We start from the raw sequence: 20,765 nt of genomic DNA, 5'->3' as shown, positions 1-20,765 counted from the left end.
GTGTGACGCACGGGCGAGGGATTCGTGCCCGAGGTCCCGACGCAGTGTGGTCTTCTTTGCGATCATGTAAGTACTTGGGCAGTTCCGGCCTTGGAGGAAAGGCACGGGCTGGACTCTGGCTATACAAACCCTAGTCTCCAAGGGTCTTAGGACCGGCGGATTGAGAGGGTTTGTGAGCCTCTGTCCTGTTCGTGACCGCTGCCGCGGCCGAAATTACGACTCAAGCACCGCCACACACGTACACACACTTGCGTAGGATATTTGCTTGTAGGTTAAGGCTGCGGTACCGTGACTAGTTAAGGTGTAACATGATGGTTCTTGTATCATGGAACATGACTCAGTTTATTTCGGCTCTTCTGGCAAACATCTTTGGCTTGTACTGGGTCAGTTCTACCCTTTGGCGATATTCAGTTGGTGTTATTATTTGGCTTGATTCTTGTTTCGATGGTCTCGAAATGGTTTTGGCACTTTGGCAATTTTAGCAAGGCACGGTTACCGTGACCCTGCTCACTTTGGCTTTTTGTTGTTCGACTTGTTTCGGCCTTATTCATTCGTCTTTTGATTCATTCATCTTTTATACGTTTCGGCTTTTAACCCGGCAGTTGCTGGGGTATTTCGCCACCCACCGTTTGCTGGGGGGGGGCGTTAAACGCCCCCAGCCGATAACTCGAGAACCAATAGGCGCAGCGAAACGCACGAGGCGGCAAACGAAAGAGCGCGACGAGACGCTTCAGATGAGTACTTTAAAGTTGAATTTTGAGGTCACAGGTCGGGTCAAGGTCAGGTCAAACACCTGAAATCGGGCTTTCAGTAGCATGGACTTCAGGACTTCGCAATGGGCGCCTCTCGCCATAAACTCTTTGAAAACGGTGCACAATCCATCTTATAAGGCCTACAAGAGTGTCAGCTCCATGTAGGGGTCAGTCAAGCATAGGTCAGGGTCAAGGTCAGGTCAACCGGGTAGGCACATATCCCCGAAAATCAAAACTGATATTCGCAGCCTGTGACACATGTTTAATAGGTAATTTGGGGCGTAGAACACGATAGTGACATTCATTTTATCATATGTGTTCGTGTTTGGCTCAAAAAGTTCAATATAAGAAATTCATGTATCATGGTCGTGAAGTAGTCACGAAAAATTGCCAAGATTCAGTTCAAGATTATGGAAAATGCGGAACGATAATCAATAATCGAAGATAGCCATTTGATTATTCATGGTATTGGCAGTCTAATGGCGTTTACGGCATGTCTGTATGTCTATTCTGTGATTTTATATGATTTTTTGAACATATGCCGTTTTTGGTCGAAAACTCAGAAATCATGACGTCACTAAAACCTCGATATCTCAAAAAATTTCCGACCGATTTTTTTGAAACTTTGTCACAATAAACTTCAATCAATTCCCTACAGGTACCCAAAATTTGGCGCGCCTGCGGCGCGCCGTTTTTATGCTATGGCCCGGCGAAAAAAGTGGGGGCGTTTAACGCCCCCCCCCCCAGCAACTCGCGGGTTAATACAATACATATTTAGTTCGTATACCTACACGTTCTTTCTCGAGGCTGGGCAACGAATGTGGGAACACGGGCAGTATGACAACTCGGACAAACGGGCTGGTGGGTCTCCAGCAAACAGTCGATCAGTTAATGCCCCTAGACCACAGCAGTTGGTAAAGTTTCAGCTCACCCCTAGACAACGGTTATTGGTTGACGGTTACAGGATTGTACAGTGTTAAGACGATACCCCTAGACAACGATGAGTAGGATTGTGCAGATGGTACAGATTAGAAAACACCCCTAGACACACGAGTAATAGTAATAGCAGGAACAGCAACAACAGCCAGTAGGCGTGCCTGTGCCTATCCGCACACCCATCCACACCTCTCCATACATCCTCCTCCTTCTCCCAATTATCCTCATCCTCCTCCCAACCCTAACACCACTTTTAAATTCACACTGGGGGCTCGGTCCGGGATGTGATCTTAATCAGCTCGATTAAGAGACCTGGACAGGCTCCTACTGGCTTGTAGAGGTGCTTGTTTTGTTTAACGGTTTTCATGTGCCCGGCCTCCCGCCGGTGAAAGTAATCACTAGGTCCGTTAGGGTTCACGGTACCGCGAGCCGAAGGTCAAGGTCAGACAGTCAGGGTCACTGAACGGACACCGCCACAACACACGCACACGGGACTGGGGGAGGGCTGCGGGAGGGCGTTGACCTCATGACCCCACCGCACGGCGGTGGTGGTAAACGCCGCCCACAGCTTGAGTCCAAAACCTTTTTCAGCTGTTGGTGTGTTGGCGTAAGGCGTGTATGGCATGATATTAATATGCTATGTATGCTGTGTGTCCCGACTCCCGCCCCGTGTTTTGTGTTCATTTTCTGACAGGCGCCTAGACGAAGCAGTGTCCCGACTCCCGTCTTGTGTTTAATGTTTATTTTACTGAAAGGTGCCTAGTTGACGCAGAGATGGGGTTAGGTATAGCGAAGGGGTGACATTACCATTCCAGACAGTAATGAATAACCCCCAATAGTAAGATTAAAGCGGACCCCCCCCCCCCCTCAGGCCAGAATCTTCAACCCTAACAAGACGAACCGACAAAGTGTGACGAATCGCGACTGACCATGGACTTTTACTTTTCCCTTCCTCCAGCATGGACGGAGACGGACAGACGACTCCCCACGGGGATGAGACGGCTATGGCGTCGCCCCAACCGACACTGCCGCCGACTCCGACCCAGGACGAGTTGGCTCAGTCATCGGCCCGACCGACGACGCCGACGACTCCACTGATCTCCGACGATGACGGGGACTCCGAGGCGGGGTCGGAGACGGCTTACGAGCTGTCCCCGACCCAGCCCGTATGGGACCTCTCCCAGCGGGTCGGAGAGGTGGTGCGATGCGCCTCCCCATGGTCGGACGAGTCGGAGGACTGGGGGACAGAAGCGGAGGAGGAGGAGTTTCGCGTATTTTTACTCTCCCTCTTCGAGGAGGAGGAGACCACCCTAACGACTTCTCCGACTCCGCTTGTAATTGACACTGACTGATGACGAATAAAAGGGTCAACCAACGACCCAAGACAAGTGTTTATGAGCATGGATAGGGACGAACAGAGGACTACACCTACTTTATAACTAACTGAATTAGACAAACGACAGTGTAAACAGACATAACGGCAACGTAATAAGTAAAGGAGGACGGTACACTGCGTAATGACACCTGACAAGACGAATTAGAAAGACGTATTAGAGTGAAAGACCTGACCTGAAAGATGGGCATGGTATGATATGCGGCACTAGATACCTGACGTAGGCACCGGGGAAATGTGACGGTGATACGGGACGACTCGGCAGCCACGAGGTGGTGCCACCAGCGCGTTGACACACTACGGCTGGCATGAGGTCACCTGGCGATCGGGTACTTGGAGTGTCCGGACGTAGAGTCTTAGATAGGAGACCAAACCACCCCACTCTACGGGCCGGGGACAGCGTATACGGGGCGAACCCCCCTTGGGCAATACGCGCTACGCGGCGGCGCCTGATCAGCGAGCCCCGTAGTTTTGGACACGGCCAGTGACGAGGCGCCAGGGGGTACAGATTGCATAAGGGTGGTGTCTGTGATCCCACGACAGTCATTACATGAGAGGTATTAGTTGCCACTTCGTTTCCGTTCTTTTCCTTGTTCTAGAGAATGGGAAACCCGGATGGTGTGGAGGCGTCTGCCCGAGTGGGGAAGACGGAAGGCGTGGGCAGCCCACCCACGGCCCCTCCAGCGCCGGGAGGAGACGAGGAATATTATGACCTGGCCGAGACCGAGGTCCCGATGGACAGCCTAGCACGAGGCAGCGACACCCGTAATCTCACGGGACAGCCTGGAGCCGGACAAGGTCAGTTCCGATCACCTGTGATGGACGGGGGGATGGTCGGTGTTCGCAATGCACAGGGTGGTCCCGGGAGAACAACAGGTCAGGATGACTCGTTCATCTTGCGCAATTTACCCTTCTTCAAGGGTGAATACAATGGTACAGCGGTTACAGACTGGGTGCAGAAAATAGAGATGTTGATGAGGCTCACAGGAGTCCCTGATAGTGACATTTTAGCCCTGTTACCCCTGCGGGCCGAGAGTCAGGTCGTGAGTTTCCTGGAAGGTCTGCGCAGTCGGCTGACTCCCTCACAATTTACTTGGTCCAAAGTAAAGCAGGCCTTACTGAAACAGTATGGAGGTATCTCAGACTCGGCTAAACTCGTTACCAAGCTTCATTCGACTAGGATGGGGCGTGAGACGCCGGTGCGTAAGTTCGCACAAGAGGTGGAGCGGCTCGCTCGACTCGCCTATCCGGAATTGGCTGGTGATCTGGGATCGGAAGAACAACGGGCGGTGCAGAGAGGTATACTCAATCGCATTGCCCTAGAGCAGTTCATCTCTGGCCTACCTCCGATGCTGAGCCGTGCCCTAGCGGAGCGGCAGATCACAGACTTCGATGAGGCTGTCAACCTGGCTGCCCATTTGGATGAGGTAAACTCCAGATATTTCAAGCGATCGACCATTAATGCTATGTATGAGACTGCCAATCAAAACGGAGAAGATGGCGATGATTCTGGCTACCGTTGCGACACCAACCGTAGGGGACATCAACAGAACCGGAGCAAGCCGACCCGGAGTAACAACCGACCCAGGCAGCAGGGACCAGATGCATGCCCCTCAGGATCCGGATCGGATATGGAGCGGATGCGGTGCTATCAGTGCGGAATGCCTGGTCATCTGCGGGCCCAGTGTACCCAACGGAAGCCCCGTGCAAAGTGCTTCCGATGTGGCTCTCTGGACCATCTGATTGCCGAGTGTCCCAGGTGCCAAATATGCATGGAGGAGGGACACCCCAACCAGCCTTGCCACAATGTCCTGTGCGCATTGTGCAAGCAGAAAGGTCACACTGCCAACAACTGTTCAAAAAACTCGAAGGGCCATCCCACTCACCCCACCACCAGTTAGCGCTTCTCACGGCCAAGCAACATCAAGTCTACGCACTGGTGGACAGTGGTGCTTCACACTCAATCATTAGCGAAAATTCTTATCATCAGATGTCAGATCAACCCTTACAGACAGCAAATCTTTCTCTTAAATCAGTCACAGGAGATTCCCTTGAGATCATCGGATCCGGAGAGGTTACGTTCAACGTCACGGGAAAACTTGTGATTACACATCAGTTCACAGTGGTCAAAAATATGGGGCCCTACGAGGCCATTTTAGGCCTTGACTTGCTCTCCCACCCCAAGTTGATGATCCACCATGATCTGTCAAACTTCCTTTTATACGTTCAAGGCAGCCCCGTTCGTTTATTTGATGCCCAAGGGTACCAACCATGCTCAGTTCTCATCCCCGTTACGATTAGGAAACAGCAGACCGTAGAGCCCCGATCAATTGAATTACTCGAAGCTGAAGTCAACCTCAGTGATCTATCAGAGAACGAACGTTCACAGACACTTCACGGTCCATTAGAGTTTAGCCCGCAACCCCACACGTCCGGAGGCCCAATCATCCTAGGAGGCATATGCGAACTGCAAGGTCAACAGAGTAGCACACATCTCATGGTCGGAGCAGTGAATGAAGCAGCGGAGGAGTTCCAGTTCGAGGAGAATACGACTATTGGTTTTTTAACGCCAGTCAATGCGCTTCCTTATTCGGACGTAGTCGCAATGACAACGCCGGAGCGGGAGCCGGGAGAAGCCAAGAAGCAGCACCAGGAGCAGAGAGAGATGGAGTCCACCAAACGAGACCCTGAGAGGGAGTGTCCGGCATCACCGTCAGACAAAGGAATCCAGCGGACGGACCTGTCAAAAGATCAGAAGGAATTCCTTGACGCCTTCAAGTATGGCCAGCAGCTCACGCCTGAACAGCTAGAGCAGGTACAGGACCTTCTCTTGGAATATCGAGACTGTTTTGCGTTGGAAGGAGACCCACTAGGACTCTGTCCAAGGATCACACATGACATCCAAACCCTGACGGATGACCCGGTAGTCTCCCAGCCGTATCGGGTACCAAAAGCATTGGAGCCAGAAGTGAAGAAAATCATTCAAACCATGCTCGACAAAAATCTGATCAAAAAGAGCAATTCCGAGTACAGCTCACCCGTGGTGTTGGTGGAAAAACCCGACAAAAGCTTGCGACTCTGTGTCAACTATCAGAAACTGAACGCGATCAGCAAGAAGAGGACATTCCCCTTGCCCAACCCAGATGAATTACTTGGGAAGATCGGAGAGAATCACCCCAAGTGGTTCAGTTCATCAGACCTCGCAGCAGCCTTTCACCAGGTGCCCATAAAAGAGGAAGATCAGCACAAGACGGCGTTTGTGCTGCCCTGGGCCAAATTTCACTTTACAGTGCTCTCGATGGGACTTTCAGAGTCTCCGTATACCTTCGCGCGATTGGGAATGGAGATCTTTGAGGACATCCTTTCAGAGGAAGGATTGGTCCTGTTCATCGACGACCTGTGCATGTACAGTCCCACATTTGAACACCATCTGACCATCTGGCGGAGGATCTTGGACCGACTCAGAGAAAACAACCTCAAGCTGAAACCGTCCAAGACCCACTTGTTCACCCAGGAGGGGCTGAAATTCTTGGGACATCACGTTGGGCCGAAGGGGGTGGCTCCCAACCCAACCAAACTCCAGGCCATCAACGAGTACCCGACACCGACCACGGTGAAGGACATTCGCTCGTTTGTCGCGTTGTGCTCATACTTTCGGAAGCACGTACCGGGCTTCGCAACCATTGCAGCCCCACTCAATGCACTGACGAGGAAGGGAGTGCACTTTAAGTGGAGCGCTGAATGTGAGGATGCGTTCCTCGCACTCAAGAAGGCTCTCGTCAACTCAGACGCACTAGCCTACCCCGACTTTGCTGACCCCAGTCGACCTTTTATCGTGGCCACCGACGCCAGCGATAAGGGCATTGGCGGCTGGATAAGCCAAGAAGACGATACAGGTGAAAGACGACCCATCGCCTTTTACTCTCGCACGTTTTCCCAGGCCGAGGGCAATTACAGCACCATCGAGAAGGAAGCGCTAGCCATCGTCGCTTGCATTCAGGCATTTCACTACTACATCCACGGACGCTCGTTCACTCTGGAAAGCGATCATGCACCGCTGAAGTACGTCTTGAGCCATGTGCAGAAGGGTCGAGTGCAAAACACACGGTTGGAACGATGGAAGCTGGCGCTGCAAGGACTGGACATGACAATCCGTTATGTTCCGGGTCCCAAGAATGTGGTGGCCGACTCTCTGTCACGCGGACCGCTGGAAGTGGATTGGAAAAGTTTCCAGGAAGCTGCAACCATCGATGACCCCGACATCGGCATCGGCATTGCAGTACTGATCCCCTCAACCACCGATCCAGAGGAGGACCAGCTCACGATGGAGAAGGCAGAGCGCTCCGGAGCAGAAACCACACAGACGGAAAGGGAAACCTCGGACCAGCGACAGGCAGCTGCATCAGTAGAAGGAAACCCAGGATCGGAACAACCCGACTCACACACTGAAACAGAAAAGCCTGATGAGACGACCGACCTTAGGAAAGCGCAGAGAGAGGATCCCCTGTGGAAACCTCTCATTGACATCTTGGAAGGGAAAAGGCGCAAAGGTAATAAGACACTGTGGAAAGATCTCCCCAACTATCATCTGGATGCAGACAGTATCTTATGTTACCAGCCTGCAGAAGCATCAACGGCCAGGAAAGTGATTCCCACAGATCTAGTGCCTCAGCTAATAACGGAATACCACAGCCATCCAATGGCTGGCCATTATCACGCACAGGCAGTCCTGAAGCGACTCAAGAAACGATTCTTTTGGCCATCAATGGTAACAGACGTCACCAACTTCTGCGCCAGCTGTGTGAAGTGTCACAGCACGAAGAAAAATCGTCGAGAGAAGCCCGCCAAACTGGGAACAAGCCCACCCAGTTATGGACCATGGGAAACTCTGCACACAGACTTAGTCGGACCCCTACCAGAGACGGCTAGCGGACACCGCTGGATACTACTGGTAGTGTGCGCCTTCACTAAGTTTGTCGAGCTGATACCACTTCGAGAAGCCACTGCCGAGGCGGTAGCGCAGGCTCTAGTGGCGACGTTTTACCGGTACGGAATCCCGTATCATATAGTCTCGGACAATGGATCACAATACCGGTCCACCCTCCTGGCTGAGATCAATCGGTTAATGGATGTTAGGCACATCTTCATATCCGCATATCACAGTCAGGCCAACTCCAATGTAGAGCGAATGTGTGGGGTCGTCAAGACCATGATCGCCACCTCTCTGGATAGGACCCAACGGGAATGGGATATGTTCCTGGGTGCTACCCAGTATGCTGTTAACTCCACCACTCAGAGCAGCAACAAGGTGGACCCAGCCTTTCTGATGTTCGGTAGGCATTTTCGACTGCCCATTGAGCAAGCGCTGGGAGCGGAACCCTCGCCTAACTCGGCCGAGTTAGACGATTTGGTTACGCAACTGAGGGAGAGGCAGTTTGACGCGATTACACAGGTAATCGACAACCAAAAGGCCTCCAGAGACTACCAGCGTGACCGCTACAACAAGAGAGCTCGAGAAAAGGTGTTCGAGGTAGGGGACTTGGTTTATCTCTATAGACCAGTTACCAAACCGGGCAATTCCTCAAAGCTGACCAAAAAATGGGAACCGGGGTACGTGGTGGTAGGACGCCACGACAATGGGCTTACGTACGATGTACGGAAGCCAGGGTCAAGGAAACCCCCTGAGAAGGTGCATTGCGACCGACTAAAACCCCGACCAGTTTCACACGTGTATCGGGAAGGGCTGACGTCCGCTAAAGTATTCAGACGGGCTCACAGGGCTGCTCTCGGAGAGGCTTCAGACCCAAAATCCGCCACCGCGGATGGGAACGCCCCTCAGACACGTAGCGAGCATGAGACGTCAGAATACGAGCCAGGGTTTCTGAGACGAAGGCAACGGGACCCTATAGACCGTCAGACGCCTGACGACATACTGGACAGTGGTGTGACGAGTGTGTTGGAAGCCCTGGGTGAGGGCGGTGACCGATCCGATCTGTCTTCTTCGGACGAATCGGATTCAGAGAGGTCTCGTTGTGGAGACGAGGAGGTGGGGATCGAGGGTAGAGACGACAGCTCGTCTGAGGACAGCTTGTCTGGGGAGGACGACCCCATCTACGCCAGAATTGATCCGTCACCCGTGCGCAGAAGGTCCCGGAGGAACCGGAGACCGCCAGATCGTTTTAGTCCCATGTGAAAGGGGAGAGAAGCAGAGTGTGGAGAGTAAGTATGTGTGTTTGTGTCTTTTAGGTTAAGCCGTGGGTTACGGCTCTTGCTGATGGTCTGGGCCGTCTCGGCCGAGACTCCAGAGACGCCAGGAGTTGAGCTTCAACTTCACCACGGGGTCTACTTTAAGCCCCTGGGGGAGGTGATCGTAACTGGGTCAGAGTGGACAATTTGCACCACTATCGACCTGGAAACGTATGAAGCGGCTCACTCCAGCCTTCAGGTGCAATTGGAACAAGTGGATGATCGTATGCGAGACATGCAGAGTAAAGCCTCGGGCAGTAAGGAGGCACTGGTCCAGGTTCTACAAAACATGTGGAACAACCTGTCCGGAGCTTTTCGACAGGATCTGGCAAATTACCAGAGGGACCTAGATGTCATCAAGCGCGTTGCAGTCCAGAACGACGCCCGACAAACTCGGGGACTCGTAAACGTAGTAAGCAACGTGGGCAAATACCTTTTTGGATTCAGCACGGAAAAGGACACGAAAAAGCTTGCCGAGAGGATTAACCAGCTAGCGGCTCAGGGAGGGAGACTCAACCATTTGGTAGAACAACTCAGTTACATTGACTCGGTCTCGACCCAAGCCTTGCATAATGGTGAACAGATTAACCGTCTGGAGTCCTCCATGGGAGGAGTAGTCTCAGCACTAGTACAGCTCCATAATACCACAAGCACGGTCGAGCTAGGTGTCAAGTTCGCTGGTGTAGGATTGGAGATGCTGAGCGCCATTGAGATCATACGAGAAGGGCTCACCCAGTCCCAATGGGGTTTAGACACTATCCGGAGAATCATGGCTAAGGCGGGCGAAGGGACCCTTGCGTGGGAACTTTTAGAGGATCCAGTGTTTCGTGAGGCCCTAGTGAATCTAGGAAATCAGCTACCAACGGGTTGGAAGCTTCTGTACGATGCCAATGACCACTACTCATACTTACGTTACATTGCTACTGCCACCCATCGCACTTCCACAGGGTTAAACCTGTGTATGGCTATTCCCATAGTCAAAGATTCGGGGCGATATCAGCTGTACGAGGCTATACCCATGCCCATCGTGCATCCTGAGTTTCCGGAGAAGCTATTCTTTTCATACAAATTTGAGACCTCTTACCTTGCCGTACAGAAAACAGGATCTGATTACTTCACCACCCAAGCAGGACCAGGGAACTTCTTTACCATGGATGCCCACCGGGAGGCAAAGTGTGAAGGTGAAGAACCGCGGGTCTGTTCCTTGTTGGGGGCTGTCAAGACCCCTGCCCCCGATCGTAACGACTGTCTCTATGACTTGTTCACGGACAGTCCGACTACTGTGACCTGTCCCGTACAGGTACAGTACCAGGAGGGGCCAGTCTTCCAACATGTTGGGTTAGGCGTATGGTTGTACGGGGCAGCTCGAGGAGACCTCCAAGTTCGTTGTTCGGGACAAAGTGTTCAATCTGAGAGTCAGATTGGACAATACAAACTAACGGGCACTGGCGCCTTCCGCTTACAACCAGGATGTGAGGCCTCTTTGGGCCAAATCAAAGTTCCCAGTTATGTCAATGGTAAAGGACAATTCAAGGTGGATCTGCCTGATGCTCCTATTGTCAACCTTTTCTCACTCAACTTCACCCGAAGCCTCTGGAGCAACCTGACCTCGGACTTAATGGTTCCAGACAACCTTACGCTATTCTTGAACCATCTTACGATGAACTCGGACATCCAGAAAAACGCCCTCAACCTCAAAGCCTTCAATGACACTATCCACAAATACCAAACCCTCAGAAACCAGTTGCTGTCATACCATCCGCTGGTATGGACCGCCCAACCCGAAAACCAGTTGTCCATGATGGTTTTTCTGCTACTGTTGAATGTCACCACCACGGGACTGTTGACTTGGGGAATGGTCAAACTGCGTAATAGAGTCACCGTCTCATTGGCGCAGGCCCCTGCTGTTCTAGAGCGTCGTGAGCTGATTCGCATTAGAAGACGGAGACGTCAGACCACTGACCCAGTGGTGTAAGGTAGTGTCTTCCCTTGCACATACAGAATGGCTTGTTAACGCTTGTCGGTGCAAAAGCTCTCGGTCTCCAGACTACCCCGAGAAATGCGTAAATGGAATATGATGTTCAGTTGGTGTTCGTGGGTACATGGTCGCAGATGTCCTCAGCTTCGCCCAACAGATGGCCAGCAATGTCACGAGCGGGATCTCAGCTCATCGGTGGCTAAGACCAGCCGACGGAGGATGACACAGCACGAGGTGCCGTCAATCCCAATGGAACATGCGTTCCCTGCCCTCAGGATCGGTCGGCCCCATGCACGTGAGGAACACTTCACGAGTACTGGTACGTCGCTTACCGTTTACCAGGGTGGCAATGTTTAACTCCTGTGAGGGGTCAAACAACCCAACCGAGACCCAGCGTGACGGCATCTTAAGTGGCATTCTGTGTGACAACCGGGCAACCAGCCTCCCCGAGACCCTTTGGCATAATTCCAGCCCGCAACCTCGGTAGTAGCAAGGAGGACCGGTGGCAGCCGCCCCGACAACTGGACGACTCACCATTCTGCGTAGATGACCGACCCTCCCGCGTACGACGACTAGGATGGCAGAGTGATAGTAAGTGACTCGTATCGCTGAATGACACCCCCAGTACAGACTAGGTGGGTGACAGAACATACAGTTAGTAGTAAGACAGACCACAAATGTCCAGATGCCTTGTCGATCCCGCAGCTCCTCAGCCAGGACCTTGATTGAGTTGATGTATCCCAGAGCTGGGTTGTACCACCAACTGAAGCGTTCTTTTTTTGACACAGGTATCGGTATCACGGGTGGCATGGAGAGGGGATGAACGATCATGGTAGCAGCTAATCCAGGAATACACCAGCGAACTCCGGTAACAGCTTTCGATATCGGGTCAGAGACGTGTTGCGTGTAAAAAACTTTCTCCTCTCACTGTTGTATGTATGCGACAGACACTCCCTGAGCCGCAGCCCCACGTTGGACACCAAGAAAACCCGGAGGTGGAAATCAACGTTTCCTTCACAAAAAACGGAGGAATGTGAGAAATCTGATCACATCAGCGGGTCTCGCACCAGGGCAATACGGCCGCATAGAGCATTCAAAGGTAACGACTTCAAAGGTAACGACGGGTGGACGTGGCGGTTTCGCCACTACCGCCTGGGCCGCCTCATCTCCCTGTCTCTCTCTCTCTCTCTTTCCTCTCCCCTCATCATCCATCCGCCCTCGACTCATCGTTCACCTTATTTGGTGACCAAATCCCTGGCCTCATCCATCCATCCCCGCCCACTTCTCTCTCTCTCTCCCTCTCTCTCTCTCTCTCTCTCCCTCTCTTCCTCGCCCACACACGCCCCCCCCCCTCTGAGACGGCATGAACGGACGGTTTCCCTTGACCTCCTCCCATACTCTACCCCCTCTCTTACTCTGCCCCCCCCCCCCAACCGAAGTGGAAAAGACGGTTAAAACGCCATAATACCGCTCAAGAAGATACTATAACTTCGGTTAGCGACTCGACTCCCCCCCCCCCGATGACACCCCCCCTTTTTGGGCCCCCTCCCGAAGCATTTCCATAATCGCATGTACACTCAAATCCCCATTGACCTATGACCTCACAGGCGGCGAGCGCGGCAGCTCCAGGGCAAATGTGCACTTCAGTATGTTTAGATTTACACACCCTCAGGGATTAGCGGAATGACGGCGGAGAAGCGCGAAGGACGGCGCGGGCCGGGGACCATTAGCATTAGCATATGAAACCTTGTGAAACGCATAATAACGTAAAGATACACCTGGAGCAACTTTTGCAGCATTTTATGCACAACGATGCAAAGTAACGTTTCGATATACTGCCCAAAAGAAAGAGCGTTTGAAAAAGCCTGGTCATATTTCTTAGCTACCGCCCCGCATTACGATAACAGGTCTCAGGGAGGGAAGGGTGACTATGCTTCTATTTACAGCTGTAGAACCTGCAGGCGTGCATGTCTTGCTATCAACAGATGACGACAGGTCGGGATCGGCAGCAATGTCGATACCAAATAGCGAGCAGCAGTTCACGGCGGACTGTGCCCGTGGGGCACACCCAGGGACGCTGGTCACAGTGATCGTTAGCAAGACGGGCAGGGATAATGCAAGCTATCCATGCAGCCCTAGCAGTGTCACAACGTCTGACACATCTTATATATTCCTATCAACTGAGGGACTGAGAGGCAGGCCAGATCGGAAGACCGATTGGTGTTACTTGCGCGAATACCGTGAGGAGGTTACTGAGTGCTATATTGCGGACATGGCGAGTTTTGGCGTGCAATGGAGGGCAGTGACAGCGAGGGATCCCAAGTGACAGTGTTCGCGGCGATGCGTGGTTCGATGCGGAGAAGAGCGACTCGGACATTGGGCGATTCTGGTATGATGCCAGCCGGCATTTGTATCGGTATCAACAAAAAGTGAAAACAACTATAAAAAAAGGACACCAGTGCAGCGTGATTAAACCTTCCTTCAGTTTAAACCCCTCTCAGTGTAGAGCCTGGGTGGACCTCTACATTGGTGATGGTCGCGCAGAATTGATGCTAATTGCATCAAGTGTGTAGATAAGGACTGTACATTTAGGAGCGTCCTGGCCGTGTGTTTATTGTCCATGCTATATTAGAATAGTTACGTTCGGTGGCGGAGTTAGTATGTTTAGCAAAACGCATAACTAGGTGCGGTGGTGTAATGCCAGTGTCGGTGTATTGAGATATGCCATAGGTAGTTCAGTGTGTCAAGGTAGTTAATAGGTAATTAAGTTGGTTAGGTGACGTTTGCCATGGTGACGGTATTTAGATCATATAAGGTGTTTGTATTTAAATAAGGCCTTCAGAAGTTGCGCGAATATGTAGTTAACGCTGTGCAATCGATAAGCAGATCGCTATGCAATGACTTAGATTGCGCTATTATCTGTGAATGCTCTGCGGTATTGATAGATTAGCAAAAATAGCAAAACACATATGCGACATATAGCGATATTGTACACAGACAGCCGGCCGCGCCAGCTCGCCGCCGGCTAGAAGGTGGCCGGCCTTGCGACTGCGTGAAAACGTATAAAAAGGCGCGTGTGACGCACGGGCGAGGGATTCGTGCCCGAGGTCCCGACGCAGTGTGGTCTTCTTTGCGATCATGTAAGTACTTGGGCAGTTCCGGCCTTGGAGGAAAGGCACGGGCTGGACTCTGGCTATACAAACCCTAGTCTCCAAGGGTCTTAGGACCGGCGGATTGAGAGGGTTTGTGAGCCTCTGTCCTGTTCGTGACCGCTGCCGCGGCCGAAATTACGACTCAAGCACCGCCACACACGTACACACACTTGCGTAGGATATTTGCTTGTAGGTTAAGGCTGCGGTACCGTGACTAGTTAAGGTGTAACATGATGGTTCTTGTATCATGGAACATGACTCAGTTTATTTCGGCTCTTCTGGCAAACATCTTTGGCTTGTACTGGGTCAGTTCTACCCTTTGGCGATATTCAGTTGGTGTTATTATTTGGCTTGATTCTTGTTTCGATGGTCTCGAAATGGTTTTGGCACTTTGGCAATTTTAGCAAGGCACGGTTACCGTGACCCTGCTCACTTTGGCTTTTTGTTGTTCGACTTGTTTCGGCCTTATTCATTCGTCTTTTGATTCATTCATCTTTTATACGTTTCGGCTTTTAATACAATACATATTTAGTTCGTATACCTACACGTTCTTTCTCGAGGCTGGGCAACGAATGTGGGAACACGGGCAGTATGACAACTCGGACAAACGGGCTGGTGGGTCTCCAGCAAACAGTCGATCAGTTAAAGGGACCCTCCCACCTTAACATTAGTTTTGAGTTGAGATAGCCAAGTTTGCGGCCAGGCTCAGAAACCACCATTTATCCTGGTCGCAACCCCCGCAGCTTTATGGTGTTCAAGAAATTTCTTCCCTTTACTTGCAGGGTGGGACCAGCGTGGTCCCTATCTCTTAACCATTACGGGAATCTGATGACGTCATCAGGCTTTCGAACGTCCGTTAAATGTTTGACTAAAACGTTTTGCAGCACGCGGTGGTATATGCTGCTTTGAGCGCAACAAATGCCGCACTTTCAAATAAAGTCGCTAGGAACAGCGGAGATCCCAAAAAGTAAACAAAAGTAAAAGTCTAATATCTTGAAAACCGGTGAATATTTTTCGATGAAATTTGGTAGATATTCGTTTTTGCTCTTTCTGAACCGAGCGACATCACTTTCATGCCAATTCATTAACTTTTTTGAAGGTGGGAGGGTCCCTTTAATGCCCCTAGACCACAGCAGTTGGTAAAGTTTCAGCTCACCCCTAGACAACGGTTATTGGTTGACGGTTACAGGATTGTACAGTGTTAAGACGATACCCCTAGACAACGATGAGTAGGATTGTGCAGATGGTACAGATTAGAAAACACCCCTAGACACACGAGTAATAGTAATAGCAGGAACAGCAACAACAGCCAGTAGGCGTGCCTGTGCCTATCCGCACACCCATCCACACCTCTCCATACATCCTCCTCCTTCTCCCAATTATCCTCATCCTCCTCCCAACCCTAACACCACTTTTAAATTCACAACATATTGTTGCTGTGAAAGGACTGTACATGAAAAAATATGTAACTTTTATGTTTTTTATTGCCCTGGTACCTACTTAATGTATATTTTTGTTGTTTATAAGTGATAAATGAATATATTTTGAGGAAAATTGAGTCATTTCAGTTTTAGTTTGTGGAACAGAACAGAAGAAGCTGATGAGTGTGGATCATGCTTCAATTGAGAGAATCATCCTCAGTTATCTACATATAAGCATGCTTTGTAAGCTCCTTGCATGTTGCCAGCTTCTACTTGCTAGTCAAAGTTGTAAGAAGGGTTAGGGAGAACAATTGGTACACATGCCACCATGTGCAATCACCAAACGAATGAACGTGAGGGCCAAGTCCTTCACACAGCATGGATACTTATAGGTACTGCACTAATGTATAATGTTCATTATGTTCATATTAGCAACTCACCCAGGCAGCCTGCCTTGTGGAGTATTTCTGAGTTTAAGATTTTGCAAGACTCACACTAATCAATAAGGTAAATTATATTGATATGTATGGATGAACAATGTGCAAAGGGGTCGCACGTGCCTGCTCAGTGCTCAGCCATGGATGCACGTGCCTTCTCAACAATGGTCGTGCTTGCAGACATCTCCATGGACGAACAATGTGCAAAGGGGGGGGGGGCGGGGGGGCGTGCCTCCGCGGCCGCCTGTTGGCTCAGCCGCTGCTGCTGCTTGGCGCCGCTGCTGAGCGCTGCCGGAGACGCCGCTCGCTGCCGGAGCTGCCGGAACAGTCACCGGAGCTGCCGCCCGCTGCCGGAGCTGCGGGAGCCGGGCCCGCCGCCCATCTGTCAGGACCGCCGACGGCAGCACGCCCGTCTGTCAGGGTCTGTCAGTGCCGGCAGTGGACGCGCGCGGGTGCGGGCCGGGTACGGACGCGCGCGGGTGCGCGCCAGGTACGGGTGCGCGCCGGCTATGGACGCGCGCGCGCTTGCGTGCCGACGATGGGCGCGCGCGCGCTTGCGTACCGACGATGGGCGCGCGCGCGTGTATGCCGACCATGGCTGCCGCCCGCTGCCGGAGCTGCGGGAGCCGGGCCCGCCGCCCATCTGTCAGGACCGCCGACGGCAGCACGCCCGTCGGTCAGGGTCTGTCAGTGCCGGCTGTGGACGCGCGCGGGTGCGCGCCGGGTACGGACGCGGCGTTCTCGCCGGGTAAGGACGCGGCGCGCGCGCCGGCTATGGACGCGCGCGCGCTTGCGTGCCGACAATGGGCGCGCGCGCGTGCATGCCGGCCATGGCCGCGCGCGTGCGCCCCAGCCATGGACGCGCGCTAATGCGCGCCGGCGATGGCACGATGGGCACGCACGTGCCTGCTCGGTAATGGATGAGCGACGAGCGTGCCTTCTCGGAAATGAGTATACATGCAGACATCTTCATGGATGGACGCTTTCAATATGTTCAATGTGTTGAGACGGATCTGAGTAAATTGGAGAGAAACTAGGATAGTTTTAGTCCTGCTCAACTGGTTCTGCCAATAAGTACAAACACCACCTTGCTGCCAACTGCTTACCAAATACCGCATCTGTTGTACCCTTGCATGATGCATATGTACATACAGAAACAATTACAGTCTGTTGAAATCTGAAAACATGCACTGCTGAGCACTGTGGATGAATCTGTATGAACCGTGTGGCCCAGCGAAACCTTCTGGACCAGGTTATAATTGACAGTGAATTAGTAATCAATCCTTGCGAAGAGAAAATAGATGATTGTGCCTTAGATGAGCATAGGGCCTGTTCCAGCGCCTCCAGAAACCTCCAGAAAGCTCCAGAAAGCTCTAGAATCCTCCAGAGAGCGTTCCAGCGCCTCCAGAAAGCTCCAGAAAGCTCTCGCCAAAGCTCCAGAAACCTCCAGTAGCCTCCAGAGAGTTGAGAGGTCCAAATTTCTCTGGAGGCTATTGTCTACAATTATGGCGCACATGTGACAATCGCGAATGTAAACAAAGGATTTTGACTGATTATTTTACAACTTGAATGTAAAGAAAATTACATTGCTATAATTTTTGTTAATCTTTCTTAATAAAATTGAAAATAAATTTTGTGTTTCAAGAGAGAACAATCGTCATTCTTTTGGTATATGTGATGCCAATCTCCAGAAATCTCCAGATTGCGTTCCAGCGCCTCCAGTGAAACCTCTGGTAGAGCCTCCAGTCAAGAATTTTTACTGGAGGCGCTGGAACAGGCCCATAATGAAGAAGCGTTCCTGAAGTTGAGTTCGTGGCTTTCCATCATCCATGCCAGATGGCCAAAACACACCATTTCAATACTGTCCCAAAAATATATTTCAAAACACTTATTGCATGGCTATACACACCAGCTTACTCGGTCACCACACTCAAACCAAGGCCATATAAGGGTAGTAGTATAGCAGGCGTCACACTTGTTTTTTTTTTTTTGCAACCATGAACGAACGAAGAGAGGCACTGTAGGTTAGGTTGTAGGTAAGGTTAGGTTTGGTTAGGTTTGGTTCGGTAAGGTTGGATGACAAAGCAACTCTGGGTATAGCGCTTCTCCTTGGTTGCAAAAAGAAGTGTGACGCCTGCTTTATGACTACCCATATAAGTAGACTCAAACACAGTCTACTGATACAAACGCCACTGGTCTCAAGTCTGTGCTCAATGCACCAGCTGTACACTACTCACAATACGTAAGGACTCAACGTCAGTCACCAATTTTCTACATCAAATTCACATAAGGTTTTCAAAGTAACAATGTATGTGCCACTTCTGTACTTTGTGCTACAAACACAGAATAAATGATATCAGTCAGCAATGCATTGCTCACTGTCAGCCAGTCTGCAAAGTCAGTCCGCAGGCTTTGCAAGTAAGTGCAAGGTCTGCGGAGATCAGTTGCTTAACACACCACCAATATCATGCTGCAATGTGCTCAAAATATGCCCATACACCAACAACAAAGCACAACCATGAAGCACCACTGATAACACTTAACCTCAAAGCACACAACATGATAATTTATTTATTTTGAGTACCTACAGAAACAGAATGTCTCAAGGCCACTCGTACTCACTCCGAAATCTGCCAGTCGCTCAGCCTTGAACATTGACATTATTTCATCTGAAATCTATTTTCTTCACTTGATCAAAGTTGATCTGCGTCATACATCTTACAACGGATGTCTCGAATAATTGGTAACGTTCAGCACTTAGCATTAACATTACAAATGATAGGTAACTTTGGTTCAACGTTCCATCCAAGCTTCTTAAGAAGCTCCAGCAATGAATTCATTGCTGGAGCTATATCACTTTCAAGTTTAATTGCTTGAACTAAGACATTCTTGAATTACACTCGGGATGAGCTTAGTTTGAAAGCACACAACATAATTTTTTAATTATTTTGATTTTTGATAACCCACAGGCCACAGGATATCTAGAAGCTACACGCACTGGCTACAAAGCCCACAAGTCTTGAACATTCAAATATGAATAGGAACAGCTTTGTTTCGCACAGATTTCGCACATGGCGGGATGGCGCCATTCCGTCCAACTCATACAGCCTCAGAAATTACAACAACACACTCAACTTACGGAATATCCGTCAAACAATTCTTATTTACGACGACACAAGCCAATGCTAACAACGCTTGCCAGTTGCGCTAGAGATATTGGAGTGGAGACGTCAGAGAAAAAAAGTCTTTAGATTTCTCCCATTTCCCCACGTAACGTTGAACGGCCGTTGCGGCCTTATCTGGTATGCGACGGCCTTATCTGGCATAAAAAATATCTCTAGAAGTCTCTAGCTAGTGTTAAGCCTATGGACTTATAGGGAAATGTATCCGAGTACTTGGTACTGCCTCCTCCAGGTACTGGCTGGCAGACGGATCAACTTTGGAGGCCCACTATTTGGAAATTAGGCAATTTTGAGACGAATGACTTCGGATTGGGGCCTCAGCCACCTTCTTCTACACGTTTCACTGAGTAACTCCGAAATTTCGGAAAAAACCCTGATAATACCTTTAAAATATTAACAATTTAACCCAGCATGATATCATGAAAATGTGACATATTTTAACCATTTTTCTAAACACATCATCCTCCAAAGAAATCATGAAATGCTTCTGAATGGAGCTCTCCCGCTGAACTGCAAACCTCGGGACCTCTTTTAAAATCCTCGACTAACACCAACACCGACTCATATTTCAACTTAAGTTACTTCTGAACAAAACATTATTGTGACATTGCATCAATCAAATCAAATGCAATAGGAATTGTGGAAATTCAATGTTTTCTAAAATAGTAAATACCATGAGGCTGGGAACTCAGGGAAGCATACATTGATATGATTTTTATGATGCCTGGATTCAATGAATAATTGTCAAATATGCGAATTGATGGTAAAGTACATCGATATAAGTAGAAAAGAAGCATGAGAGCTTTAAATCCACAAATATATTCCTAAAAATCATCACCTATCGCATCGACTCCGACTTCCCAGTTCCCACAAAGAAAAAACTCAAAATGCGACAAATTTGGCGACTAGGCTACAAACTTGAAATGTTGTCTGCTGGCATGTTTTTTATTCCCCGAGTAAAGCAGCATCGGTGAAATCGTAATGTTTGTAAATCTTATTCATTAGCGGCGAGGTGCTAGATCAAGGGCAGTATGTACCTGCTAGATGTTTTGAAGGCTCAGAACAAGTTCTCTATATACCTTGGCTCAGAACAGCCAGCAGCATGTCGCTAGGATCACGTTCCGCTTTAAACAAGTACCTAGTTATACATCTGGCCAGCAGGCGACTGGTGAAAGGGCCACCAAGCAAGACCTTGACCAAGACCAAGGCTCTTGAAAAAATAAAATCCCGTGTCAGTGCATACAGTGAAACGTAGATAGGTACACACT

At 50.3% G+C, this 20,765-nt stretch overlaps 1 protein-coding gene across 1 annotated transcript in view; it reads right to left on the bottom strand.

The window, feature by feature from the left end:
* LOC122367944 (disks large 1 tumor suppressor protein-like) overlaps positions 1-20,351 on the bottom strand; it is a 90,247-nt gene extending 69,896 nt beyond the window's left edge. Inside the window, exon 1 of the mRNA XM_043341509.1 lies at positions 20,336-20,351. The gene's annotated coding sequence lies outside the window, so the exon portion shown is untranslated. The remainder of the gene's footprint in view (positions 1-20,335) is intronic.
* Between the last annotated feature and the right edge of the window lie 414 nt (positions 20,352-20,765).

The sequence above is a fragment of the Amphibalanus amphitrite genome, unplaced genomic scaffold, assembly GCF_019059575.1.
Source record: "Amphibalanus amphitrite isolate SeventyFive unplaced genomic scaffold, NRLGWU_Aamphi_draft 000031F_arrow, whole genome shotgun sequence".
NCBI lineage: Eukaryota > Metazoa > Arthropoda > Thecostraca > Balanomorpha > Balanidae > Amphibalanus > Amphibalanus amphitrite.
This window is presented reverse-complemented; position numbering and strand designations above follow the sequence as displayed.